This window comes from Dermochelys coriacea, chromosome 1 (assembly GCF_009764565.3).
Source record: "Dermochelys coriacea isolate rDerCor1 chromosome 1, rDerCor1.pri.v4, whole genome shotgun sequence".
Classification (NCBI taxonomy): Eukaryota; Metazoa; Chordata; order Testudines; family Dermochelyidae; genus Dermochelys; species Dermochelys coriacea.
Genome location: NC_050068.2, coordinates 293,141,394 through 293,154,553, shown reverse-complemented (window position 1 = coordinate 293,154,553; position 13,160 = coordinate 293,141,394). Strand labels below are relative to the sequence as shown.

The window sequence follows — 13,160 nt, the reverse complement described above, 5'->3', positions numbered from 1 at the left end:
CAACCCATGATGAAAACAAAAATCAATCCTGCACATACAACCAACATATCTGCGACAGCAAGAAGCATTTTATACCTGAATATATTATTCCAATAGAGAGATATACAGAACCAAATATAACTACAAAATCAGAAGAAAGGCAGTTTGACTCCCGAAAAATTCCTCAAACTACCCTCCCACCCCTGCAAATGAATGACAATTGTGTCTCTGGGTCTTTCCTTTGCATTCAAAAGCTCCCTCCATGTAAAACAAAAACAAAGATGAAAGGTGACCCGCCCCCAAACATCTCTTTGGGCAACCCAGGGCTTGCGTCTTTAATGCCTACAAAGGGTCCCACAGTTGTTTGGAAAATTTAATTCTTAGACGAGTTCATGCTTATTCACATTGCATCTTGTGCTCGAAAGACCAAACCCAAACAAAAACTAAATCTTTCCTACTCAAGGGTGTTCAATAGCAAATAGTAAAGTGGAAAAAAGGGGAGGCAAGTGGGAAAGCAGGAGCAGCTTCAAAACAGGGGAAATAAAGAATCCAGGAAAAGAGGCTTCCATCATTTGGTCTTTTGTACAGGTAAGAAGGAAAAGTGATCGCTGACAGGAATGAGGCAACAAGGCAACTACTGTCACCTTTAAAAGAAACTATCAACCTGTGTTTATTATGAGGGTAAGCATTGCCAATGGATCACTCCAGTAATGTGCATATTGTCCTCACAACTTGGTTCTTACCACAATGGTGCCTGAAGGAATTATCTCAAAGAAACTGGAGAACAAAGAGGTTTTTTTAAAAGTGTTCACAGCACCTGTAATGACAAAAGCAGCAGCAGCTCCCACCACCATCCCCAGGCATCTCCTCTACAGGGACTTTGTGGTGGAGTTCCAAAGCTCCAGTTTCCCCCAGCAGCAGCTGCAGCAACAGCAGCCCCTTCACAGCCTCTCCCCATCCTGGTCACATCAGAACTTACATTCTCTCAATTCCAGCAGAACACCAACATCCCAGAACTCCAGTCACAAAGCCAATGATTCTGTATGACCCCCTTCCTTTGCCCTGTTCCACTATGACTTCTGTTCATCCTCTGATCCTAAAGTAAACTTCTCCCTCTACTCAATCCTCATCTTCCTCATGCCTTTCTTCCTCTTCCTGCCTCCCCATGTCACTTCCCATGCTTCTGGTCACCCCAGCTTTATTCCCCTCTAAAAAAATACCAAAAATAAATCACTGTAAAATGTAATTGGAACAAAGGTTTAGATGTCTTGATAACTTTAAGATTCACACATGATGTAGTCTAGTCATGTGTGCTTATATTTGTAAACCCAGCCTTCCCCCATTATTAGTCATTCTAACCTGTTTCAGCTTGACATTTTACATTGCAAGCTCTTTAGCCAGAAAATGGGTCTCATTTATGAGGTACCAGTCCAATATTGGGTCCTCAAAATGGAATTAATAATGATAATTTTAAATGTAAAATATTCATACTTTCAGCATGGTAGTATAGATCTATAAAATCAGGTGGTTTTTAAAATGTGTCTAGGGATTTTTAGAAATTGTATCTTAATAAACTGCTACATGAATAAAATGAGAAAGACAGCAGCAAAGAATCAAAACACAGAAAAGCAAAACTCAGTATTTTAACTGACTTAGGCTTAATAAATCAGTCTGTAACACAATACGCATAATTTTCATCCATACAGAATGATGAAAATAAGCATAGCCCATAAATATAGCGATGCAATCAGTAAATGATGTAATTATGTAATAAGAAAAGGAGTACTTGTGGCACCTTAGAGACTAACAAATTTATTAGAGCATAAGCTTTCGTGAGCTACAGCTCACTTCATCGGATGCCTGTAGCTCACGAAAGCTTATGCTCTCATAAATTTGTTAGTCTCTAAGGTGCCACAAGTACTCCTTTTCTTTTTGTGAATACAGACTAACACGGCTGCTACTCTGAAACCTGTAATTATGTAATAGACACATATTCTCACTTTCCCCGACTCTGCAACAGTTACACAGTTCACTTTAATTACAGTTCTGCCCCCTCAGATATTCACAACTTGAAAGGTCAAGGAACAATATCTTAACCAATTGCTTAATTAAGGTCATGTATCACGTTTGCTGAAGGAAAGAATGCTGGTATCTGGCAAAGTCCACAGTTGCCAGACACACTTGATTTAATTTAGTAGCAACAATAAAAACAAAACAATTAATTGGAAGAAAGAAGAGGAGAGGGCATCAAAAATTGAAGAAATTGTAAGTTTTAAAAAACGTTTCCAGGATTGTTTTCTTTGTTCATCAATCTCTCTTCATTTGCCTTTTCTCCCTGGCTACTCCTTCAAGTCCTTAATCAATCCTCTTTGTCTCTTTCCCATTCTTTATACAATTGTGAGTAGGTTACATTTTGTGTGTTTGAGAGATACATTTCTGCATTTATTTTAATGTGAATAATAAGCCAGACATGTTCCATAAGTAACTCGGATTCTATTCATTTCAAATAGGCAGGTTCACTGCAGGAAACCCAAGGTTGATAATTTTGGGAATTCTGACCACGCCTTCCCCACCCTCACTGAGTTGCTAATATCACAGGAGTGAAACCAACATTCAATTTTATTACTAATTTATTACCCTGTTAGACAGAGATTCCTTTCAGTCATCCAGGAATGATGTCCCTATAGAACAACATGGAAATTATTTCAGCATAATGTGGGGTTACAAAATAATGCTATAACTAGCAATATTGTTAATTATTTATTAATATACATTATATGGCACTTTACAAATCACAGTTATTTCCTGCATCCAAAATAAGAAATTGCTGTAGTATCTCAAAAAAAGGAGTACTTGTGGCACCTTAGAGACTAACACATTTATTTGAGCATAAGTTTTCGTGAGCTACAGCTCACTTCATCGGATGCATTCATCTGATGAAGTGAGCTGTAGCTCACGAAAGCTTATGCTCAAATAAATTTGTTAGTCTCTAAGGTGCCACAAGTACTCCTTTTCTTTTGTGAATACAGACTAACACGGCTGCTACTCTGAAACCTGTAGTATCTCAGTTACCATTGTGTGGTAGCTGTTGGCAAATACTGACATTTAATGGCAACCAGTGCAATAAAAATAATTGACTGAAGAAGTGGGTTTTAAGGAGGAGAAAGAAGACAGAGAAAGATGGCTACTGCTGGACAGGAAGCAGGAGATTTTTTCTAGCATAGCAGTAACTTTATAGAAGTCATAGAGCAGAATAGAAAGCAAAGGGAACAGTAAGGAGATATAAGCAGGAGTTTGATTATAAAGTAGAGCCTTATGAGGAGAACAAGTGGAATACATTTAATATAAGAGAGAGCAAGCCAGTGAAAGGATTCAAGGAACATCGTTAAATGGGAGAGGCCTGGGAGAAGACGTGTTTGGTATAAATAGGAGTGGGAAAGAGAAGAAGTTTACACAGGGCTAGAGGGAGGGGAAAAACTCAGCACTTGGATGGAGGGGAAAAGGAAAAGGGGAGAGAGAGAATTCAAGGATAACCTCATGACTGCAAGCTTAGAAAAATAGTGGCACTATCAGTAGTGAAGACGAAAAAAGATGAGAAGCTCATGTTTGGAAAAAATGAGCATGAGATGCTGGCAGGACATGCAAGAAAAGACGTCAGAAACTGATCAGAGGGTGAGGAGGAAGATGGTGGAATAGATTAGCACAGAATATGTTTTATGCTGGTTTATTGCCATATTATCTCCTATTGTTGTCCTATCCAAATTTAATAGCAAAGTGGGATTAAGCTGCAGCTGGAATTGAATGGGAGATCTCCCAAAGACACCTAAATTCTGTAGGAATTTTGCACCACTAGCAGGTCACGTTTTTTCTCACTGAGTCAGCATTGAACCAATACTAGAGCAAAGTATTAGAGGGTGCTTTGCTGTTAGAGGTGCGGCCTTTCAGATGAGAAATAAAGCCAAGTGTAACTGTTGGAAAACATCCAACTCCATTAGCATGGGGTTGATCCTGCTGGTCAAGGCCTGAGTGGGTTCTGCTGATTCACTAAGGCAGGAAGCTCATTACCTAATCTGGATAGATGAGAGGCGAGAGTGTTTTTTGGGGGAGAGTGGATATAGGCTATAAACTGAACAGACCTGGAAAAGGAAATTAGGCAGCTCTCAAGCCTGGAGAAAATATGAGGTAAACTTTAATTATTAATTAAAACATTGTTAATTTGTTTGTTAATAAAGCCAACTCCCAGGAAGCGGGAAGTGGGTTGGTTTGTTTTTTACTTACATGAGTATTGTACACTCAGTTGAATAGTGCTATTGATTTAACTGAAACAACTCATGATTTAGGATTATTTACATGAGTAAGGGTTTGTGCAGTAGCAGACCCATAAATGGTAAATACTGGGTATTTGAACTCCTCCTGATCATAAATGGTATTACATTAAAAAACAAAAATGCAACTCGATTTCCAAGACCCCTAAATCTGGACTAAATACTTGAAACAAGTTGATGCATCTGGATTGATTGATCACCAATATTGTGACAGCAATTACTTTATATTCCTGTTGTTTTTAAAAAAATGTTCAGGGTCACTTTCCCTCCTCACCTCTGCCTCTCTTTTCATTCATAGTTCAGGCCAGCCTATGTGTTAGCAAACTGCTTTGTGTGTGAAATCAGTTTTCTGAAAGGTTCTGGAAAACAGCTTCTCTTTTTGCACCTGACTCAATTTCTGGGTAGTGTTAGTTTTGCTGTGAAAATCTGAGTTCCCTAAGGCAGAGTTTGCCTTGAGGCAACTTTGCTACTCATTACATCTAAATGATTCTTCACAAATTATTCTTTTCTTCTTGCACCCTCTGAACTGACTATTTTTCATGTCTTGGTACTTGGCACATAGGTAGAATGGGAAATCCAGTCTGAATGAGAAACATTATTTTTTGTATGGTTTGTCAAATGGTAAGAAGTCCTATATGAGTTCACATTGAATTAGGGGTTCTATGAGTGCCAGACAATTCAAAGATAATGAGCATTTACCCTCAAAGTTCCTCAACTCATTTATAGTAAAGACAACTAACAGAAGATAAAATGTAATGGTTTATACTATATACTCAAATACTTTAACAGTCAAATCTTCTCGGAATCAGAATGCATTATGTAGTCAAAATACATATTTACAAGTTGGTTTTTTCATGGCATCTATATTATCTCTTTTTGAACATTTACAAGTTTGTTTATGATTTTTTCAAAGGATCGTAAACCAGACTTTTTTGATAAAGAGCCATTTAATACAATTGTAATGCTGACACTAGCATCAAATAGTGAGCATTACTGAGAAAAGGTTTGGTCAAACCTGTCTATTCTAAATTATACAGAACAAAGGTAATTTTACAAATTTACCAGGATGTCTCAACTGAAGTCTTTTAATGGGGCTCAGCTCTTTTTCATTGCTTAATAATAAAGACTAGCATCTAGGTTGCTTTGTATTTAAAGTAGTATTATACAAGGTTAACCGATAATATTGATTGGCATTGCCAGCACCATTGGTTAGATTCAATTTACAATACACCAGCTCAATAAAACCTAATTTTATTTAATTTATATTCTCAATTGTTATTACACACATCAGTAAAGGCTATTTCATCTTCTTTCTTGTATTCTTATGTTCCAATACTAGCCAATATTTTCAACCAACATATGAAATTAAGGAGTTATTTCAAAACATTTTCAGTCCTAAAATGGTCCTGCTGTCACAGAATCTGAGATAACGCATGTTTTTGATCAAATAACAAATACCTGAAAAACAGGAAAAGGAAACTTTAGATCTGCTTACAACAGACAAAACAAAGGTTACCAACTTGAAGTTTACTGATGCCTGGTTCTGATATTGGTCCACAGAGAATTCTATATAAACCTTCCCAGAGCTTTGCAAACACAGCACGTAAATTGTCATGATGAATGGCTACAAATCATTCCCTCTCTGAAGACTTTTAGGTGAAATGTGCTTGAATCCTGTTTCTTTTAGATACAGCCCAAACCCAACTCTTTTAACCAACAAATATCACTAAACTTGACAGATTCAGGACTAAAAAGTACAAAGAAAAACTAATAACTATCAGATCAAATGTAGAAATCAGATTCACTTTTTGGACTTGATTTGGAAGGGCTGACCTCAATCTCCCCCTGTTATGCCTGTTACTATTCTGACACAAATAAATACAGGTCAGTTTTGTAGGCATATATAATTGTGGCAGAACTGATGTCATTTTGACAAACACAACCTGATTTGCTGTTGTAACCATGTAGTTAGATATTTACAGGTACATCTACACTAGTGACTGAGCTTGTGTCCTTGGTTGGGCTTGGGCCATAACCTCCCTATTGTTAATACTTAAATCCCCAAAGCACATGTCTGAAGGAGAGAAGAGGGTGAGTAAACTAGTAGGCATAAGGGGTGTTGGCAAGAACATACTTTGGGCTGTAGTACATTGTAGTACACAATGGCCAGAACCCATGCCATTGTGTAGTCTGGACAGCAGTCAGAGGCATGTACCAGGTCTCAAGTTTCAATAGAACTCCACCCCATTCCCACAATGCATGGAACCCTTTTCTGTCAGACCAATCTATGAAGTTCCCTGTTCCCCCATTTTCAACAACAGTAACAAGCTGTGGTGACCCCATCAGAACAGCTTTCCACTGCACTCTTTAGATCAATACAGGTGAACGTGGATCCTGCTGTTAGGATATAGATATTCAAGCCTGTCTGTAAAAACCTATACTTTAAGAATTTAGCTATGTGTTTATCATTTAGCTAGTTATAGAGGTATAAAAGAAAGAATCTGTTTAAGGGCCTTCTCTCACTGTGACAGTCTGAGGCCCTGTTCTTACGCTAAGGCCTTTGGCTAAGAAGCAGAGGCAGCCATAAGCTGGGAAGCGACTGGTCACATCCTCACATTCCAAACTAGTCACATTGAAATAAGGCAATCTGGGGCTGTTAGAAAGGTGATCTGATCTATCACCTCCAGAGAAAGGGAAGAACCTAGAAGATGTAAAAGGAAATTTAGTTTGATAGTTTTCTGTCTGGTAAGAACTCACTTATCAATAGACACAAGTGGGAAACCCTCATGTCTTTATAGATGTAGTTGTAAAATCCTCACTTCTGTATTGTTTTGTTATTATAGTTCCCCCTTTACTATTGTTTATTGGCATAGTCTCTGACTGGTTCTGTGATTGTTTCTGTCTGCTGTATAATTAATTTTGCTGGGTGTAAACTAATTAAGGTGGTGGGATATAATTGGTTAAATAATCATGTTACAATATATTAGGATTGGTTACTTAAATTTCAGTAAAATGACTGGTTAAGGTATAGCTAAGAATATTACTATATAAATTAGGGGCAAACAGGAAGTAAGTTGGGATTCGAAAATAAGGAAAAAGAAACTTGGATTTAAGCTTGCGGGAAGTTCACCCTAATAAACATTGAATTCTTTGCACCTTTGGACTTCGGGTATTGTTGCTCTCTGTTCATTCGAGAAGGACCAGAGAAGTGAGAGGGTGAAGGAATAAGCCCCCTAACACCTGCACCAAGAGCAGCGACATGGACAGCTGACCACACCCAGATGATGATCAGTGTGTGATTGGCATACACCACTCTCCACCACTTCTCCTGGAGTGGCAGGAACATTCACCTGTACTGGGAAATTTCACACAGGCAGGAGCATCTGGGCATTCAGCAGACTTTGGCCCAGTGTTGGAATGAATCAAGCACCTGAAGCTCCTGTACTGGAGTACAAAAGACTCCAGCAGTCGCTCTGGGACATGCCCCTTCTATAAAGTGCTCGAATGGGGGCTGCCTGAAGGGGCTCATGAGCTGGCCTCATTGTCTGCCAGGATGCTGATGAGGGCCAGGGTGAGCAGCAGCAGGAGGAAGACCTGGAGGATGAGGAGTATGTGATTCTGCACCTCTACTCAGAGAAGCCAGCTGAGAAAGCCTCCTCTGCCCCCGCCAATGAACCCAAAGAGGACTCTGAGCCAAAGCAGGAACCAAAACTCAAGTCTGGAAAGTTACAATGGACCCACTCCCTCCTCACCAATATCCCCTCTTACTCTGGTGTTAAATTCCCCCTTTGAAGATCCAGAGCATTTAAAGTAGTGTGCACTGACTTTTGCTCCCTGGATAATGTGCCATTCATTGCTATGTCTCTGTGTGTTTAAACTGCAGTGCTGAAGCCACAGCACTGTCACGCCCCATTCCCTTACCAAACTCCTCCAACTTTCCCCCCTCCCTCCAGCCTCCACTCTGTTTCTTGCCCTTGCAACTTAAGCCACAAGGAATGGGGGGGGGCGAGTAAGGTCCTGGTTGGGGGAACACAACACAGTTGTAAATACTTACAGTTGGATGTCTAAGGAAAGGTTAGTTACCATGGTCTTTTCTCCATTGGAAGATTGCAAAGTCTTTACAGTCTCTTTCCCAGGTATCTGCCCTCTCCCCACACAGTGTCAGGCCCCAAAAGCGGGAGAAAGCAGGGTTGGAAGAAGGATCCAGACTGGCTGTCTGGTAAAAACAATGCAATGTTCCTTTCCAGTTGCCTGCAGGGGAGACTTGTGGTGCTGAGAGGAATTTTAAAGAAACCCAATGAAGTGTGGTGGGACTCTTTCTTTCCCTGTCCATTTCACAACTTCTAGTCTGGCACAGGGGCAGGATTGCTGGCAAAAGCTTGGGTCGCGGGGTTCTGGTTCACATCTGCGTCTGCATAAAATCTCTGTGTCCTAGATGAAATTGTAGTCAATTTCCAGTCAAATTGCATCCCAATCCTGTAAACATATTTCAGAACATTTCTGTTGTTGCAAAAACTCCAGCTAGTTCTTCAGGTTCACCAGCAGCGCAAATCTGCTCAGTCCAACTTCTTAGCTGACTAAACTGATCCATTCAGCAATATGTGAAGGGCTAACCATTAGCAGAAACATCTCTCTGACATAGATTGCCAGATCTCATCCACAGGACTCCACAGCCTTTCTTCTATTGTTAGACTTTGAAAAATGCTAGGCTTTCACAGTTTTATTGCATTAGTATGTGCTTCTTTTAAAATGTTTCGCAGCATTTCTGTATATGTTTTGATGGATAAAAAATTTATTATTTTATCTGTTTTTGCCTGTAAAGGCAAATAACTGTTTAAATGAACACCTGTTGAAGCTAGACAGGAATGAAAGGGAGACAAATATTCATATTAACTTCTAACCAATCAATGTTCCCTCTATTTTTTTCCATCCATGTGCAGAATTAATGTTGCACCAATATCAAGGTAATGTGTGAATGTGCACCACCAGCAAAAATAAAACACCCAGATATAAATCACCCTCACATATTATATAGTATAGTTTAACTCTTTTTTTTTTCTATTAATGATAAGGCAGCAATTTAAACAAGTGCCAAAGTCTGTGTTCCTCACTTGAGCAGAAAGCCCATGGGAGTTTTGCTTAACTAACCATGGCAGAATTTGGCCCTAGATGTAAATACTTTCAAAAATCTACAATCAGCAACATATTTAAACCTGGATTGTCACCTTCAAGTTCAACAAATTTAAAAATTCAGTCTACCCGCTGTCTGGCAACATCAAATGTTCAATCTGTCAAATAAAATATCTGGAGTATAATTGTGCAGACAAGTATTTGTACACAGTATTCTATTAAGGTGAAATCTGAAAACAAAATCCAAATATTTATGTACATGCTTAATAGCCCAGACCTGCTAGCAATGCATGCAATCTGAAAATTAGAATCCCTATGTCTTCTTTAAATTGAATTACACACATAGAGCTTATATTTGAAAGGAAATTTCTCCAGTTAATAACAGCAGTACATGCACAGTTAAAATGTACTCCTCATATTAAAAAATACATAGTATATTTATATTCAAAAGAAGAAGATTACCTGATTCTAACACAGTGGATTGTGAAACTACATGGATCTTATAGAAATGCAGTATTAATTGTTACATTATATCAATGGGTTGCTATTTCTACATATTGAATTGATGGTCAGCATTTGCCAACTTATTCAGCACATCAAAGTTCATGGTAGTTTTTGCAACAGGAGCAGAAGTTAGCATACAATGAAGGACCCAAATAGATTAATACCAAACTCCTTTATTTAGGAAGTGTTTTGAATGAAGTTTAAAGATTCAAAATCAAACAACATTGTATCCACAAAGATCAGGCTTTCCCTGCAGAAATTTATAAGAAACCACTTTCTTTGGATGTGCAAGTGTTTATCTAGACTCTTAAAGATTATCTACAGGTAGCCCTTAATTAGTTTTCAAGTGGAAACTTGCTACAGCAAAGGCATTCAGTTTCTTTTTCTTTTAATTCTTCATCTTTTTTAAAAAAAAAACAAAACCCAACCTAATCACATGATTTTAAAAAAGCACAGACTTGTGCCAGTAAAATCTACATAGAAAATAACTGCTGGTTTTTTGGAGAAGCAATAGTTGATTCTTTCTTTCTAAGAAAGAAAGAAAGAAAGAAAGAAAGAAAGAAAGAAAGAAAGAAAGAAAGAAAGAAAGAAAGAAAGAAATGCAGTGTCCAGATTTGAAGTGAAATTAAAATTTTGCTTTAAAAAATCATCCCTAGCTATTTCAGCGCCCTCCCTCCACTTCTGCAGAGTGCAAACAGTATAATCGGTAGGCCAGAATCCGACCCATGCCTTTGTGCACAGAGAAGTTGCCCACTCTCTCCCCAGCCCCAATACCCCTAAGCCCAGGTTTCCTAGGGTAACCAGATGTTCCGATTTTATAGGGATTGTCGCAATTTTTGGGTCTTTTTCTTATATAGGCTCCTATTAACCCCCATCCCCATCCTGATTTTTCACACTTGCTGTCTGGTCACCCTAAGGTTTCCCAGTTTAGGTTCCCTCATGTGTGCCAATCACACACCTGCCCAGTGTATTGAAGCAGACACAGAAGTTGCTGGTACTACTAACTTGGGGTTGCAGCTGCGCTAAGCACAGCCTGGGCAAATCAGCCACTTGTCTCCCAGTCCCTTTGTTGCCACCCTGAACTCCCAGCCACTTCACAGCCATTCACAACTTCAAGTCTCTGCTCTCATCAGTTCTTTCCCAGTGAGGGGTGGGAGGAGCCCAGGAGAGAAGATCATCCCCATCCTGGCAACACTGCACCACCGGTGGGAGGAGGATGGGGAGGGTGTTATGCAAAAATCAAAGGGCAGGGTGCTGGGCAGCAGACCCACAAGTCCCAGGGCGGGGAAGCGATGGGAGCCCGCCTGGCTCTGCAGGGAGAAGTGCACCACTGCTGGCCCCTCCCCACAAGCCAGGGTAGCCAGGGCTCCCTGCCATCCGGTTCCCCCCCAGCTGCCTGGCCCCAGCTGCTCTCCCCTTACCCTCTTCTCCCCAGCCACCCCTGCTGCTGTTCTCCAGCCCTTCCCCACTCCTGGGCACTGCCCTCCCGCCATCGCTGAGGATGTGCACGCCTGAGCAACACTTGATGGAGTGCGGCATGGCTTAGAGGGAACAGTGCTTCTAACCCTTTTAATTTCTATCTGTGTGACAGACTTAGATGGTAATAACTGTCCTTTTGCGGGGAAAGAGAAGAAGTTAGTTGAGATGGGCTGGAGCTGCTGCTGTTGTTATTGTAGTCCAAACCCATTTCTTAGAAGACAGTTACTAGTTTTAAAACCCTTAGGGTCCAATCTTCACATCCTTACCTAAGTGACTGATTTTGATTTCTTAGTAAGGATTTCAACACTAGGCTGTAAAACAGTAAAATAATATTTAGTGATTTATAAGAAAAAGTCTACCCCAGATTATATGTGTTTAGAATTCTAATCAACCATTGCACATCCTTTTGGGCTGGTTTACCCTGAAAATGTACATTGGCATATCTACTTATCTCAGGGGTGTGAAAAATCCAGATCCCTGAGAAACCTAGCTATGCCAGCCTAAACTATGGTGTAGAGAGCGCTAGGTTGATGGAAGAATTTTTCCATCTCTCTGGAGGTAGATTAACTACAGCGACAGGAGAACCCTGTCATTGCTGTAGTGAGTGTCTACACAGAAGTGCTACAGCAGCATAGCTGTAGTATTTTAAGTGTAGACAAAGCCTGTGTCCTGCCTCACCATGGCATAACTCCAGTTTTATATTGGTGTCACTCTACTGAGATAATTCAAAACAACAGGAGTAGTGAACTAGGCCACCTTCTTGATGCTGAACAACCCCCTGCAATTGTGTAGGATTTCCAGCTGAATTTGTCAATGGGCCTAGTCACAGGAAATAGAGGAAGGTAATGGGTAACAAAACCACCTTTAACTACACACGTGTGTTTATTCCACTGAACCACTGCCTTTGGAAAGATAAACTGTTGCTAAAAAATAGAGAAGTGGAATGGGGGGAGGGGGAACGGCTGCTGCAACTGAAGCACTAACGAGGCGATGCTAGATGCGATGAAGGACTGTTGATTAACAAGCTTTGTGGTGGCAGCCTTGCCAGTCTCATGTGAGGTAAGCTCGAAAACTTCTCTGTGTGTGGCATTTTGTGATAAGCTGAAGTTCTATCTGCAAACACAAAGCTAAATAAACTACACGCTAATATATTTATTACTTGTATTACCGTAGCACTTAGTCATTGACCAAGACCCCATTGTGCTAGGTGCTTTACAAGCATAGAACAAAAATATGGTCCCTGCCCCAAAAAGAGTCTACAATCGACATATAAGACAAAGTACAACAGGTGGATATTCAGACGGACAGATGGGGGGCTGGCTACAGGAAACAATAAGACAATATTGGTCAGCGTGTTAGATAGTGATATCAGTGCCCAGCAGCGGCCTAACCATGTCGAGTTTTTTCAGGCATCATGGTAAAGGAGTTTTAAGATGGGATTTCAAGAAAGATATTGAGGTAGCTTTTTGGGCAGCTCCTCCGCAGGCTTGAGGAACAAGCACAAAGGTGGTTTTTGGAAAATTTCACAAGTGGGTAATAGATTTTTGCAACAGCAAGGAACTTGTTTCTCACCATCAGCAATTCACATACCATCAGGATAGTCCTCAGTTACATTTATTAGGTTTTCTCCCCAGAAAGGTCCTTGCAGAAATAAGGAAAGCAATCCCCATTTGTCCTGACAATTGTGAATACTGTGGCCACAGCAGAAAGAAAACAACAATCTTCCCAGTTTCTACATTGTCA

At 40.0% G+C, this 13,160-nt stretch overlaps 1 long non-coding RNA gene across 2 annotated transcripts in view; it reads right to left on the bottom strand.

The window, feature by feature from the left end:
• The window catches only part of LOC122456159, a 185,421-nt gene that overhangs the window by 110,294 nt on the left and 61,967 nt on the right, over positions 1-13,160 (bottom strand). Inside the window, exon 3 of one of the 2 annotated variants that reach the window (XR_006274851.1) lies at positions 5,109-5,762. The exons of the other annotated variant lie outside the window; for it this stretch is intronic. This is a non-coding gene — a long non-coding RNA (uncharacterized LOC122456159). Of the gene's footprint in view, positions 1-5,108; positions 5,763-13,160 lie in introns of those variants that run through there. 2 annotated transcript variants of the gene reach the window in all.